The sequence below is a fragment of the Cebus imitator genome, unplaced genomic scaffold (assembly GCF_001604975.1).
Source record: "Cebus imitator isolate Cc_AM_T3 unplaced genomic scaffold, Cebus_imitator-1.0 Scaffold17, whole genome shotgun sequence".
Taxonomy (NCBI): Eukaryota; Metazoa; Chordata; class Mammalia; order Primates; family Cebidae; genus Cebus; species Cebus imitator.
The window spans coordinates 1,091,259-1,102,733 of NW_016107332.1; the positions used below are offsets into that span (position 1 = coordinate 1,091,259).

General features: G+C 36.1%; 1 non-coding gene across 1 annotated transcript; it reads left to right on the plus strand.

Annotated features, from left to right (window-relative positions):
- The first annotated feature begins 10,774 nt into the window (after positions 1–10,774).
- LOC119468569 lies at positions 10,775–10,877 on the plus strand. Its single transcript, XR_005197264.1, has one exon. It is a non-coding gene; the product is annotated as a U6 spliceosomal RNA (small nuclear RNA).
- The last annotated feature ends 598 nt before the right edge of the window (positions 10,878–11,475 follow it).

Genomic DNA, 11,475 nt, shown 5'->3' on the forward strand with positions numbered 1-11,475 from the left:
AAAAAAAAAAAAAAAAAAAAACAAAGAAAAGTTGTTTACAATTTTAGATCTAGAAGCTTCACTAATTTTTTTATAACTGGGGACTATCTAAAGACAATTTCATTATATGGGCATTGAATAAGAGAAAACAAAATTAAACCTCAAGTTCAGAAAGATGTTTCTAGGTTTTCATCCAGCTAAACTCTTCATTCTTTAACATTCACCAATATAATTTCCACTCTTCATTCTTTAACATTTACCAGTATAATTTCCACTCCTACACCCCATCAAATCTTTATGGAAACCATTTTCATATTCAATAGTGGACTCTTAATTGTTAAAACCAATGAGTGATTTTCAATCATTGTACTATTTAACTCCCTTTATAATTTTGACATTATTTAATTATGAAAACCCACATCTCCATTAGCAGAGGGAGAAGTGTCATGAAACTAATGAAGTTTAAACTTCAAGATCCTTCACTTACATAGGACCTTTCCAACATGTTGGGAATAGCTCTAGAAATGTGTTCATATGATCATATATTTTTAATTTAAAAAAGTAAGATATTAAACCTTAATTAACTAATACTACATTCTTTATCCACACTGACTCTGACTCCATCATACTTCCTTCATCTTAGCCTTCATATTAGGTGGCATTTGGTGTGACCATGGACATTTTGGAGATCTAACTAAGGAGAAACTTAGTTGACAATGAATTTATCTTAAACTTCAAGAGTAGTAATCTGTTTTTGCATTGCTATAAAGAACTACCCAAGACTGAGTAATTTATAAGGAGAAGAAGTTTAATTGGCTCATGGTTCTGTAGGACGTACAGGAAGCACTGCTGGGGAAGCCTCAGGAAACTTACAATCATGGCAGAAGGTGAAAGGAAAGCAGGCACGTCTTATATGGCTGGAGCAGGAGGAAGAGAGTGAAGAGAGAGGGGCTACATACATTTAAACAACCAGATCTTGTGAGAACTCACTCACTGTCGTCAGAACAGCAAGGGGCAAATCTGCCCCCATGACCCAATCACTTCCCACCAGGCCCGTTCTCCAACACTGGGGATTATAATTTGACATGAGATTTGAGTAGGGACACAAATCCAAACCATATCGGAAGGATATATTTGTCTGGATGACAACCACTTTAATACTTAATTAACTAACAAGACTTTATATACTATAAGTGGCAGAGATAGTCAAATTAAGTGCAGTCTGACTCAAATGTTAACAATCTCAATATAACACTATATTGCCTTTCAATGATCTAATGATCCATCATCAGGCCCCCAATTCCTTAATTAAGTCTAATCTATCCTTAGCCACTTACCAGTATATTTCATAGTCTAGTCTCAGGTACATGCTAGCATTTGACATCTTTTTCTTTCTCTTTTTCTGAGCTTCAACACACCCTGTGTATTTACCACACTTAATTCAAACGTATTCTCTTATCCTCACTAGATCATATCTTTGCTTATGCTTTGTTCATGTTATTCCCTCAGCCTAAAATGGCCTTGCTCAATCACATCTGTACTCACTTTTTTTTAATTTCCTGCTGATTTGACAGGAAAAATAAATGTCCATGGAAATAACATGACATCAATTATATACCACTATCATGAGAAACACATTGACACTTGACTGGTTGATAATGTTCATTAAGACAATTGAAGATTAGCAACGCTTTATGTTATCTATTGCTGTAACAAACCATGTTAAAACTGACTGATGTAAAACAGAATTTTTAAATGGGAGTTTGGAATTCGGATATGGGCAGCAAAGATGGCTTATCTCTGCTTCACCATGCCCAGGGCCTCGGCTAGAAAGAGTCAAGTACTTAGGGGCTGAAATTCTCCAGAGACTCCTTTACTCATATATCTAGCACCTAAGGTGGAATGATTTAAAGTCTGGGCTCATCTGAAATTGTCAACTAGAGTATGGCCTTGCAATGTACCTTGATCTTCCTCAAAGCATGGCAGCCTCTGTGTAGTCAGACTTCTAACACTGAGGCTTAGGGATCCAACGGCAAGTGTTCCAGCAGCTAAGTAGGGAAATGCATGACCCTTTTTTGCTGAGCCTCAGAAGTGGTATTTCCACTATGCCAGATTACTTAAAACAGGAACAATCCTGCCCCTATTCAAGTGGAAGGGACACGCACCTCCACCTCTCAACAGGAAATGAGGGAAAGAATCCATGGTCATATTTTAAATTGCCATAGTAACTGCATGGGATACTTTAAATGCCCTAAAATTCATGTTTACATGTGGAAAAAATTTTATAGAACTTTCCTCAAATTTGACAACAATCCTAAAAATGTGTAATTACCAATATGAATGATAAAGCTGAAAACAATTTTCTAAATTATAAATAATAAAAATTGATCTTTAACCAAACATCTCAGAGGACAGATTTCATTATTTTACTGTCTTTCCAGAGAGAGGAAGTAATCAAATAATATACAGTCAAAAACAACAGGGAAAATACTACAGAAGGGTGTTAGGCACTTAGCTAATTAAAATGTGATAGTCTTTTCTAGATTTGTGAAGTTTTTGGTATTTATTTTCTCTTTATAAATATCCACTTTTACCTAATTTGTATTAATAATGTAGTAAGACTAAGTTATTTATAATTGAATAAACTTCAGTTATTTATAATTTAGTAAGCTTCAGGCCCCACAGAACTTGGATTTTCCTGGTTCTCTGTTTCCATGATGTCACACTTTGTCTTCCTCCACCTTTTGGCAATGCCATCTCCCTCCCTACATTCTTCTTTCTCTGATCACCCCCTTAATACTCACCACTACTAATCCTCACTTCAAAATACTGAAAAAAACTCCTTTTTTTTTTAACCTTACTCAATAATTACATAGGTAAGATCCAGAAGTTAAACTTCTCAGACCAGTATCAAATTCATGATTCCAAACTTTATTTAACATTAAAGCTCTTCTTTTTTTCCTTCCTAGGGCCTGCCATAAGCTAGTCACTTGCTTTGGGAGAATGAGGCCTGGATCTCTCATCTTTCCCTGATAAGCATGTCCAGGTAGGGAAGGGAGGAGTGCTGAAAGAAATGATACCTGTCACTGTGGAAGCTAGTTTCACACCCTGTGGGCCTGACAGATGCTAACAGCCAGCTCTTTCTCTCATATACACTTTTTTGGGGTTTCTCAAGACTCCCCTATTGAGTCTCTCAAATTGCAACTCCTGTAATATAGACAATATCTGTCCACCTTAAACTGGGGTCGCCTTGCCCCAAGAAGCTGCCCTCTTGGTCATGATTTCCTTCTAAAACACCCACAGCTGCCAATCCTCCCTGTGACTTCACACATGGTCCCAGGGACACCTTTGATGCTCCAGTGCAGGGGAGTGAAACTCTGTTGCTCTGTTCAGGTGATGTAAGCTGCTCCAGCTTTCTCAGGTTCATGCCAGTTAACAAACTTCTATGTCCCCCAATTTCAGGCCTAGCAAGCTCTCCACATAGACCCACTGAAGTGCCTCTCACTCTATATTGATTTAGAAGCAGCCTCCACATCCACTATAACCACCTTGGATAGAGGAAACATGCAGAAAAGGTGATTTATTCTGTAGTTTCTTTCAAATGTTTTCTTCTAAAAGTCTTCTCTATTTGCCCTTTCTGGATACTTTTATATCTGCGTTTTGACACATGTTCTAATACCCCTTTTAGAATGTAACACATACTCTATCATGATGGTTCAGCTGAAATGTCAATTTAAATAATTATATACATGTTAAATAATATATACATGCATGTATGCATGTGTACACATGCACACACATATATGTGTGTGTGTGTATATATATATATCATATAAAATGTCCTCCAGAATATGCTCCAGAGTTCAAAACTAAATTCCATTCCCAACTTGCTCACCATTCCCTCCATGTTCCCTCAGTTAGTAGCCCAATTTAAAAAGCTCAGTCAGTTATGGTAAAATTCTTCCATCATCAAAACTTAACGCTTACAATGCAGAAGTGCCAAAAGCTTGCCCACATTATTCTTGTTTATTGTTAGGAACCAATATCTTCTCAGCTAGATTATTGTAATAGCTGCCTTTGCCAAATGAGCAAATAAATAAGAGGAAGCCCTCCTACATGCAACAGCCTACATAAGCATTCTCTTATTTATTTGCTCATTTGGCTAACATCTATTGAGAATCTACTGTATCCCATGAACTCTGGACAGAAGGCTTTAAAGCTCAGGGATTTCACATGCCAATGAAAAAGATGATAAACCAACATAAACCATATATTATAATCTAATAAAGCCTTGAGGGCAGGACTTTTATCTGTTTTTTCACTACTGTAAACAACTTAGCAGAACCTGGCACTTGCAAATATTTAATAAATATTTGCTAACAGAATGAATAAATAAAGGAGGAAAGTGGTACAGTTGGATGTGGATGCCATCAGCTCACACAGGCAAAGACTCAGAATGAGATCTCAGAATGAGGAAAAGGCTGAAGAATCCAATGCTGGATTTGAATGCAAGCATTTAAAAGCACAAAGCAATAAGACCACCAGACAATTGGAAAACTGCAAATAATTTAAAATAATGTTGTATGTTGTGAACTGCAACTCATAAAGGGTCGGAAATTGTTGAAAGGCTTTAAGCAGTCACGTGCAGTTAACAGATCTTTCACTGAGAAAGCTTACTCTGAAAGCAATACTGAAGTTAACTCAAAGAAAACAAGTCTACAGCTAGAGAAACCAGCTTGATAGTATTGTGTTTTTGGGTTCTAAATAGAGAAACAGAAAAGAAGCTACTATGTTCTCTTTACAAAAATTATCCTTGAACCACAAACAGAAGGAGAAACACAAATAATTTCAGCAAAACTACATGTAAGTTTGAACCACAGTGTGTGACAAAGGCTCGCAGATGCAGTAAATGTCAAGACAAGGGGCATTCCGAGGGAGACAGACGGCCACAGTTGCACCCCAGGTGAGGCCACAGAGTATATTCCCCAAAACAGGAGATGCTCCCTAAGCAGAATCCCAACAAGACCTCATGCTCTCTGAGTGGACCCAAAAAAGGCCGCAATGACAAGTGCCTGCATGGACTGTCCAAAAGACTCTCCCAGGAGCCAGAAGAAGCCTGGAAAAAGAAGGAATCGGAAGAAGCCTGGAAAAAGAAGGAATCGCACCAACACTCGACACTCCCAGGAGTGGTATACTAGGTAAGTGACATTTGTGGATTTGGTGAGGCCATCAGTTAGTCCCGTTCTGCATGGCGAGCAGTCCTACAAGGCTGATGCCTGTTGGCTGGAGAGAAGAACTAAACAAAGAAATCTCAGAGGAACTTGAATAAGGAATTTTGAATTAACATTAACACTCATGAGCAAAAATAAAATTAATACAAAAGAATAGGAAAACTATTAATAGTCAAAATTTTATTTTACCTCTCTCTTAGAAGACCAAGTAGACCAAAAATAAGTAGGAATGACCTAAATAGCCTAACTATTAAGGTAACATAGTAATTGTTTAATTGATTGGTATTCAACTCTGTACCCTAAAACCAAAGAATGCACATTTTTTCCATTGCTAATAGCAAACTGTCAAAAATTAACTTTATGCCACAAATAAAATATTAATAAATTTCAAAAAGGAGGAATAGCAAAGTTGATGGTCTACGATCAAAAATAATAAAATTAAAAACATGTAACTAGATCAGGAACCCTGCCACTTGCTTGCACAATTTAGCACAAAAGATAACTACAGTAATACAAGCAAGAAGTTATGGTGGTCTGAAAAAAGGCTGGGAATGAGGAAACCATCAATTGATAGAATTATGTGGTGATTGGAGATTGAAGTGGAAGGAGATCAATGTGTCTTTAGAGACTTCTAGGATTTTCACTTAGGAAATAGATAAATAGCATCACCATTTATTAGTGAAATAAGGGAATACCTTAGGAGAAACAGCTTTTGAGAAAAAAATGAGTTCATTTTTACTCAAGCTGCATTTGAAATATCAGCTAGACTTTAGTGGGTTAAGTTGGAACAAGCAGTTAAATCTATCAGTCTAAGTCTCAGGGCAGAAATAGAGCAAGAGACGTGTACTTGGAACCGACAACCATGTATACTAGGTAAGTGACATTTGTGGATTTATGAGAGACTCTACTGAGAAGCTTTCAATGAGGAGTTAAGAGAGCACAGGACAGAGCTTAAAGAAAGTCAAGGGAAAGGATTAAGGGAAGAAGACATTTTATAGCATTTATCACACCTTTAATTACTGGTTTCATGTCCACATTTCCTATACACTCTAAGTTCCATGAAGACAGGAACACGTTTATTTTTATTATTATTTGCCTAATGACTGCTCAGTAAATAGTAGGTGACCAATAAATATTTGTTGAATGAATAAGTGACAGAATAAATTAAACCAAAGTAATCCTTCACTTGGACCCTCTTCGCTTACCCTACCTTCCTTCTCTATTAGTGAATCTGATCCGTGTTTTAGCCCTTTCTCTCCTGTGCGTGCAGCCTCCCTCTTTTTGTTAGCATTTCTCCTTGTTCTATAAAAAATCTACAAGAAAGGAAAAAATTCACGGAATATGCATCTTTACAAGTACAATGACCAAAACAACAACAACAAAAAAACACCTCTTTGGGATCACGAGTTTATACTGTTTGTTCTTAGAGTGTGTGGAGTATTGGTCAAGAACAGATTGCCTGGGTTTGAATCTGGCTCTGCCACTTACTAGGTGTTTGATCGTATATAATTTATTGAGTCTCTGTGTATCTGTTTCCTCTCTTATAAAATGGGACCTTGACTCCCTAACTCTATTAAGTTGCTGTGAAGATTAAATGATTAAATGAATTAATATACATGAAGTGCTCAGAGGTATATTGACAAATAGAAAATATGGTTTTCTCATTCAGTTAGTCATTTAGCAAGGAAGACTTCATCTTACGGTATTTCAGAACAAGAATCTAAATTATACTATTTTGCTGAAAGGATGAGTATTTACCATATTTTTGCACCAAAATTTACTTGACATGGTCAAAAGTGAAAAAGCACTAGAATAGCTGTGTATACATCACTCATATTACAAGTAATTGGAAGGAAATATGTAATTTAAAAATGAAGAAACTCATTGAAAAAATCATTCTATTTGACATTTATAAAAATAAAAATGGTTTATTATTATGTAGGAAAGAAGATGTGGCAATCCTCCATTCAACAAAAATGTACCATCAAATGTTTTCAAAGTATTATATTTTGAAAATGAAAATGCTGTTTAAATTCTTATTAAAATTTTAATGACTTTTTTACTATCTCCTTATTCTTACTTCTATAATTTATATGTTAAATGGCTTAAAAATATTTTTAAATAAATAAAAATGCTTCATTGAACCCAAAAGATAAATAAGTCAAGATTAAACTCAGGATCTAAAAGGGTTATACTCAGAATCTAAAAGAAAAGAAGGAAGCAAAAACACTTTCTTCTTAGGAATGATTGTATTGCTGTATTCATTGTACTGAACAAATTGATACCAGACTGGGAAAAGTATTAAAAATAAATCTAAGTTAAGACAAAAAGAAGACTAAATCATCAGTTTAGTCATAAAGTTAAAAGGTATGAAAAGACTGAATATATGCCAGTGGTCATTGAGTTATGATTTCATGCAAAATCCCCCTCAGACCTGCTTTTTTAGAGACAACTAAGCTCATGAACCCAATTTAGCTTACAGTCTGAGCAAAGAAAGCTCAGCTTAGGGAGCTTACCAGGGAGCGTTTTATCAAACTGTTTCAGGATAATTTTTGAACTTTTTGATAGAATTTGTTGACAATGTAATAGGATTGTTGACAATGTAATAGGATTAAAGCTGATAAGATTTCACATAAAACTGCATAAAACATGTTAATTATCTTTCTAAAGCAAATATACGATAATCTTTTGTAATATGGAATTCTAATGTTTAAAAGTACATTTACTGTTTCTTTCATTTAAATAAAGATATAACTATATCTGCCAATGTTCATTATACTCATGAAAACCAACTCTGACTGTCTTGGGAGAGAGAATTTATTAGAAGAATATTGTGGGCTAAAAGAATGAATGGGAGGCTGAAGAAGATGATTCTAGCTTTCACCAAGATAATGACTAATAATGGGGAACAGGATTCCTTGAAAAAAAATTGGGATGCCATAAAGAAAAACGTGACAGGCAGGTATTAGTAATTATAAAGAGAATCTATCACATTGGGGGAGGAAATGAACAAAGAGTGGTTAGAAGAAATTGCAAGATATAATTAGTAATTTCAAGAGACCATACACACATCACTGGAATTTCACACTGAGTCAGACTATTAAGAAGCATACTACAGAAAGTTTGGATCGTTGCCATTACCATTATGGGGTAAGCCAAGTATACCCTTGAGTACAGCACAGACGGAACCATGCATGCATCTCTCCTGCTGATAGAGCTGGTAGCTCTGACTAATTATATTGTAATGAGCTAATTCACTTGCAAATGAACAATTATCCCGCCTCAAATTTACACTCCCTGCAGCCTTCCCTACTTCACTGAAATAGCATAGCCATCCTTCCAGATGTTCAGGCTAAATTCATGAATCAGCCTTGATTCTTCTCATTCTTTCACACCTTGCATCTAATCTATCAAAATTTCTGATGATTATACCTTTATATTGTATCTATAATCCTGCCTCCACTTGCCACCTAGGTGTGAGCCATCATTATTTCTCAACTGCATCCTCCTCTTAACAGGCCTCTCTGCTTTTATCCTTGCTCCAATGCCCCCTCCCCCCTCACCCCACCGCCTTCCAGGACCACTCATTGCAGTGGACAGAGTAATTATTTTAAATTTTAAGTCAGAATATGTCTTCTCTCTGCTGAAAACCCTCCAAATACTCAAAACAAACACCAGATTCTTGCCATGACCTAATTGGCCCTACATGCTGCCCCACAATTACCTCTGACTATCCCACCACCTTCCCCTTTGCTCACTATGTTCCAATTGCCTTGGCCTCTGACTCACATACACACCATGCATGCTCTCACCTGAAGGCCTTTGCTCTGGTTATTTTGCCTAGAATTCTCTTCCCAGAGGTACCTGCTTGGTTGACTACTCAATGACTTCAAGCCTTTGCTCAAATCTCCTCTTCTCAGTGAGGCTCACCCTGACTACCTTATTTAACACTGAACCAGCCCATACCCCAGCACTCTTGATTCCACTTACCCCTACTTTACTCTTTCTCTTCTCCACAACACTTCTTAATCTCTAGCAAACTAGATTATTTATTCTGTTATTATTATTATCCCTTTGCACCTACTAGAAATTAAGATCTGTGAGAGGACAGATCTTTGTTTTGCTCACGGTGTTTCCCAAGAAAAATATTAATTTGTTATCATATAGGTATCATGTTCAAAATATATGTTGAATTAATGAAATAAACAATAATAACAGCAAGTTCCCAAAGAAGGAGCTAGCATTTAGGAAATCATCAAGAAACATAGTTATCAATGCTGTCAATGGAAAAATCCAGTGCTCTGAAGAAACATGCTAAAGAAATTTATGGAAACATAATTTCAGGGAAATGAATAGGAATGCTGAAACATACTATGTGGTGATAAAGACTCTAATATGTTTTTGTAAGTAGGACTGGTGCTTTTATTCATAATGGCTATTGCCATCAACTTTTTCTGTGACACTCCTTAGGCCCATGAAACCTGCCTCATAGGGGCAGTTACTCTATTTTCTTTACAATTATCTCAGTTGGAGATTCCTAAATTGAAGTTATGGTTGAAATCTTGGCCCCTAAAGATCTAACAAAGTTGAATATTTCTGCCATGTGTTCTTCTCCAGAGCTTACCTTTTCCTCAGCTTTTGAGTTTTCTGGGCATTAAATAAAAAGTTCTTTCAAATGCAGTGGAAATAGTTCCCTGTGCAACATCTCTTTCTGCTGTTAGGATACATGTCTCTGGTGCTTAACTTTCCTCTGAGTGTTTAGCAGTTGAACCTTGTCTTACAGTGGTTCTTAAATTGGTTTCTTTCCTTTACTTAATACATCCATGACAGGCACAGTTTGCTGGAATCAATGCTTGTGTTCTTTTTGTTCCTTTTTAATTTTCTTACCCAAATTTATTTAACTTTGAGGCTGAGACTATAAATTGATGAGACTATAAATTGATGCCCAATATTCATTCATTCCTTTTATTTTAATAACAGGGATCCAAGTTTTAGCTGGACACCTTGTCATCTAACTAAAAAACTGTATTTCTCAGACTCCCTTGAAACTTGATGTACCAAAGTAATAGCCAATAAGAGATAAGTAAAAGTTTTGTGTGGGACTTATTGGAAAACTCCTTAAAAATGGGGGTGTGTGTTCCTTCCTTCCTCCATTTTATTCAGAATACAGATGTAATAAATAGAGCTCAGAATCTCAGACCATGAGAACCAAAACCATCTTTTAGGATTGGCAGAGTTCTGATCTGCACACAATTGGTGTCACTGATGACTCCGTGGAGTAGGCTCATTACCCCAGTCCTCTGGATTTTGTCTTGTGAGAGAAATAACCTTAACCTGTATAACTAGTTCTATTTTGGGCATATCTTTCACATGCAGTTGGACCTATTCTAAATAACACAAATTCCTTTGGGATCCCTCTTAGTGGTAAGATACCAAAAGTATCCATTGCTCAGAAAAATCCTGCCCATATGCATATCCATCTCAGGCTTGTACTTCATTATTTTCCTGTCTTCCTCCTCTTTGGTATGTTTCCTGTTGCTGTTGTCTTATTATTTGCTTTTCTGGTGCTCATTTTGGCAGCTCACATACTTAAACTGGAATAATACAAAGATTAGCTTGGTCCCTTGAAAGGATGACATGAAAATTCGTGAATCATTCCAAACGCACAGCCAACATCATACTGAACAGAGAAAAGTTGGAAGCACTTCTCTTGAGAACTGGAACAAGACAAAGATGCCCACTCTCACCACTTCCAGTAATACAATCAGAGCAATCAAGCAAGATAAAGAAATAAAAGACATTTAAATGGAAAAGAAGTCAAATTATCTCTCTTCACTGACGATATAATTCTATACTTAGAAAACTCTCAAAATTCTGCCAAAAGACTCATAGACTTGATACATGACTTCAGTACGGTTTCAGGATACAAAATTAATGCATAAAAATCAGTGGCATTTCTATATATCAATAATGTCCAAGCTGAGAACCAACTCAAGAATGCAATCTGATTTACAATAGCCACCAAAAAAAAAAAAAATCTAGAAACACAGCAAGCAAAGTAGTTGAAAGATCTCTACAAGGAGAAATATGAAACAGTGCTGAAAGAAATCAGAGATGACACAAACAAATGAAAAAACATTTCATGCTTATGAATTGAAAGAATCAATACCTTTAAAATGTCCATACTCTCCAAGGCAATCTACAGATGCAACCCCATTACTATCAAAATACCAATTACATTCTTCATAGAATTAGAAATAACTAT